The 4843-nt window shown below is 35.7% G+C and overlaps 1 long non-coding RNA gene across 6 annotated transcripts; it reads right to left on the bottom strand.

Moving 5' to 3' along the window:
• Positions 1 to 249: 249 nt before the first annotated feature.
• LOC122052840 lies at positions 250 to 3298 on the bottom strand. Of its 6 annotated transcripts, none has more exons than XR_006132114.1 (6): positions 2585 to 3298; positions 2435 to 2507; positions 1649 to 1665; positions 1175 to 1569; positions 1014 to 1062; positions 250 to 470 (listed from the first exon to the last, which is right to left on the bottom strand). It is a non-coding gene; the product is annotated as an uncharacterized LOC122052840 (long non-coding RNA). The 6 variants fall into 6 exon arrangements; XR_006132115.1 differs by having other exon boundaries at positions 1175 to 1665; positions 2585 to 2751; positions 2994 to 3297; XR_006132110.1 differs by having other exon boundaries at positions 1175 to 1665; positions 2585 to 3297.
• Positions 3299 to 4843: the final 1545 nt, after the last annotated feature.

Below are 4843 nucleotides of genomic sequence, written 5' to 3'. Positions count from 1 at the left end.
TATTTACAAAAGAGTTGTTTTTATATTTACAAAATCATTATTTTTCTTTGACCTTGCTATAGAAATGAAATCAACCATAACTTAACAAAAAGAAAGATAAGTTACCATCTTTCAACAAGACATCAAAATCATGACACATCAATCCAAGTACACTAACTATATATATATATATATATATATATATATATATATATATATATATATATATATATATATATATATATATATATAAAAGATACACAGTGCACATAAAAATTAGGTACATAGTTCCCAAAATAATAATATTACTGTCAAAATAATTCAAACAATATTAGAAGATACTTAACATATCCAGATTCGAAGATAGTTCTCAAAATGATAGATACATTGATTAATACAAACATTAACCAGATATCATCCAAATTTGAAGAGAATTAACATGCATGTAAAACCAATCCATCTTCAGTTGATTCAACATCGACCTTCCAATTCTAGCAAAAAATAATTGAAATGATAAGAATTGAGAGTATATATAGAACATTAACTTTCAATTTTTGAAAGTATAAATTTTACAGTAGAAATTGAGACATTCTAAAAGACTTGATTAAATTGGCATAACAGCTTGAAATAAACAAACAAAAAGACTAAGTAATGATCAACAAATAATCATATATTTCTTATTTTGCAAAGATAATCTTATCAATCAAGATCCTTTGAAGGCATTAAACAATTGTGCATATTTTTGCCAACCATTATGACAAGATGATAAAAAAGTGATCATTAATATATGAACTATTAAGTTACAATTAAAAAGAGTTGGTGGTATGACTTTATTTGTCCAAAAACTTTTCATAATAATTCTAAGGGATATAGTAATTTTTTCATAAGCGAAAAGTTTTTACACAGACATAAAGACATAAGAACCTTTGTCCAGATTAGAATCCTTTATTATATAATAGTTATCAATACATTTAACACTAGCTTGAAGTTAGAATCCAAATCTGAGTTTTCCATAAGCGGGAATCAAGGTCAACCTCATAGTTCTGTGCTTCAGGGGTTTCCTTTACACTGGAGGAGCTTTGTCTAGTATATCAAAAAACGGTTAGAAACCAAGTAATCTGTTGTCGGAAATTTTACGAGGTATTAACTGAATTTAAATTGTACTAAATTAAATTCAATTTACAGTAGAGATGACCTGAGCGGATAATCTCAGACTGCCAGCAGGGGATGGTTTCTGCTTCGAGCGGAAGAATTGCTGAGCAAGAAGATCGGTTGAGCCACTAGTCTGTGTTACCGAGCGGGCGGATCAGCAGAGCAGAGGGAAGATCGGCCGAGATGAGGTCGGATCGGCAGGTTGGGTCGGTCGGTCGGCCAGTCGGGTCGGCCGGTCGGGTCGGCGGGTCGGTTGATCGGGTCGGTCGGGTCGGTCGGTCGGTCGGGTCGGCCGGTCGGGTTGGGCGGTCGGGCGGTCGGCCGAGTCGTTCGGTCGGTCGAGCAGCAGGTCGGGTCAGCCGAGCAGCAGAGTAGGTCTTGACAAAAAGGAAGACCAAGTCTGTTTAGAGCAGATGACCGGGTCTATTTAGAGCATATCTGTAGAACAGAAGACCAGGTCTGCAGAGCAGTCTCGACAGAATAACAGGTCTTGACAGAGCAATAAGATCGGGCAAACCTTGTTAAGACAGATTCCTATGGTGAAGCAAACAACAAAATTTTTGTAATTATTTTTGGCGGCAAAGCAAGTAGTACCGAGTCTAGTAGTGAAAACATTGTTAGCCTGAACTCTAAAGATATGGGTAATGTGGAAGAAAAAATCATGATATGAGCAGTTGAGAGTTCCTCCAGTGCAAAGGAAACCCCTTTACTGTCAGTCATAAAATTTGTGCATAATTTGTGTCGTGGTGTTTTAGAAGTGAACATGAGTAATAACAAACAAAGAAAACAATTTTTTTTTTAAAAAAACAAAAGGATACAAAGCTGAGGAAGATGAATGTCGCACTTCATCCAATACTAACTCAACATTTTTAGTAGTTAGGGGCAACTCTACTAATCGATCCGGATTAGCAACTGATTTAACCACTATAGCTAATAGAAATCAACTAAACAAAAGAAAGAACATCCCTTCATTTTGAAAAATATGATAAACAGGTGGATAGAATCATAGAATTATGGTAGGTGTAGAATATCTCCTAAGCAAAACAACAAAATGCTAATACTTTGATACTATCATCATCATCATCATCATCAAAGTCCTTTTACTCCCAACTATTTGGGGTCGGATACATGGATATAGCCCTCCATGGAAGTTTAGACTATGCTACTAGTGATATCTAGATCTCCTAAAACACTTTTGGTTTGTTAGCCAAAGTTTTATTTTATAAGGGATGCCCATACAATAGAACCTAGAAAAATGCATATCAATGGCAAGAACAAAGATTAAAGGCTTCGAAAAGCTCACCGATTGTCCTCCTAGGTTTAGAAATTGACCGACAAGAGGAGGAACGCCTTCTCTGTGGAATTCAGCTCAATTCCTATAAACAAAACCAATCAAATCTTAAATTTTTGGGACAGCAATCCAAACCATAAAACATGAGGGAAAAATAATTACCTTGAGGTAGAGAGGACGGAGCGGTACGATAGAGGCGGCGGCAGAAGAGCATATGGCTTCTATGCAAAGTGAGGGATTCGTCAACACCGAGGCTTATATTATATTAACCAAGAATCTAACTCCTTTGTTCTCTTCTTCTTCATCCTTCTCCGCTCTTCTAGCGTTCGCTTATTTAAAAAGAGACAAGAGATGAACGAGAATGCATTAGTAGAATCATGGAAATAGGAAATATAAATTAAAAAAAAAAAAGATAACAAAGTGACAATAGTGCGATCAGACCGCAACCACATGCAAAAGATTGACCCGCAACCACAAAAAGATTATTTGACCGGGGAAGAGGGACAAGGGAAAAACAAATATTTATAGAATCCTTTTTCCAATAGAACTTATAGAAGCATGTCTGCTTTACCCAGTAACCTCCTGAAGAAGTTAAAAGTGGCAAAGGGCGTCTTGCTTCGCAAGCTATAGGGGTTTGCTGGAGAGGAGTTAGACGGAGAGTGTATGAGATGAGGAGAAGAGTTGGACGGAGAGGAGTTCACCGGAGAAGAGTTCATCGGAGAGGAGTTGGACAAAGAGGGTGTGAGATGAAGAGTTGGACGGAGAGGGCGTGAGATGAGGTTCGTGTGAGAGCAGCTCAAGAGGAGATCGAAGACACATGAGAGGGGTTTGATCGGGAGGTATTCGGTATATAGGTGGATGCCAAGTGAAACCTAGACTATTTCTACTCCTTACTTGATCCAACAGTTCATATCATCCCAGATTTAGATGAGAACTTGACAATAGACAACTCTTTTTAAAAATCATTGTTGTATACACTAAAAAAAATACTAATAGACAATACTTTTCAAAAAACGTTATCTTTGACCTACAAAAATCAGTAATAGATAATAATTTTTAAAAAAACATTGTCTATTAGTAAGAAAAAAAAGAGATAGACAACGCTTTTCAGTAAAAGCATTGTAAAAAAAAATAACACTCTTTATATATATATATATAAAACTTGTGTTCGTCTTTGCTAAAACTGAAAAGCAAAAAAATTTGGTATTCTAAATTGTAGACAATTCAACCCCTCTTGCGGGCCTCAACGGGACCAACACTAGCATTCTCCAAGTTCACACTACAGAAATATGAAAGTTCTCATAGACAGTGTCAAATTTGATATTGTTCGTAGGCGATGACGATGCATAGCTTGCAGGGAGGCTCGCATGTAGCGGGTGACTCTGTCACTCCCCGGGGGTATAGTTCCCAGTACCCCACTCGGTGACCATATAATATAAAAAAAAAACCCTAGGAACTATCAAAACAGGATAACCAAGAAATGTATATATATATATATATATATGTCATATTTTTCGTAAACTACAATTACTATACAGATAAACGACATCTGTCAGAATGTAAATACAACGAAAAAAAAAGTAAAACAAACCAGAAAATTATCACGTCGAGATCTCTGAGCAACTCTATGGAAGTCCAAATCAACTACAATATCAAAAGGATCCTTGTGCCTGCAAAACTAGAGGCCAAGGAAGGTAAAAAGTTAGCCAAATGACTAAGTGGATACTCGAGAAAGATGTGCATGAATTTAATCTTATTTAAGAAATAAAAAAAGTAGAGTAATTCACAATCTTTTGTTACAACTTTATGTTATTCTTAAAGTTCTACATTTATACATACATATGTATAATCATCTTCTCATTATCTATAATCAAGTAAAATTTTTATTAGAGTTTAGGATCTTCACCTTATCATCATTTGTCATTATCAATAAAAAATCAATTCTTCAATCTTATTATTTAATCAATCAGTATATCAGTTATCATGGTAATATCAACATGTATATCCATAGTCTAAATCTGATAAATCAACTAAAAAGTGAATCAGTGGAGCCAATATCATCAGAGTATAATATCATATGGATAGGCTAAAAGTCTCCTCAGAGTATAAAACTATCGCATACATCATCTGACGTACGGGCTATCAGCCCTCATCGGTGGAAGACATAAGAAACACTGACCGAGGGCTACATCACGCCACCACGCCTCGGGTGTACAGTTAGGTACTCTAGACCACGGGCCGCCGCGCTACCACAATAATATGTGGGTGGTCCAGTACTCTAATATAAAGTTCTGATACAAAGCTAGGCTCACCGTCTTCACTTTTTAATATACTTCATTTACCATCTTTATTATTTCACCTTTATGATTATATTTATCCATTTATCATGATTATTCTCTTTTCATATTGAATGATCAATCA

The sequence above is a fragment of the Zingiber officinale genome, chromosome 3A (assembly GCF_018446385.1).
Source record: "Zingiber officinale cultivar Zhangliang chromosome 3A, Zo_v1.1, whole genome shotgun sequence".
Classification (NCBI taxonomy): Eukaryota; Viridiplantae; Streptophyta; class Magnoliopsida; order Zingiberales; family Zingiberaceae; genus Zingiber; species Zingiber officinale.
The sequence above is the reverse complement of the archived record's forward strand: the minus strand, read 5'-3'. Positions and strand labels throughout refer to the sequence as shown.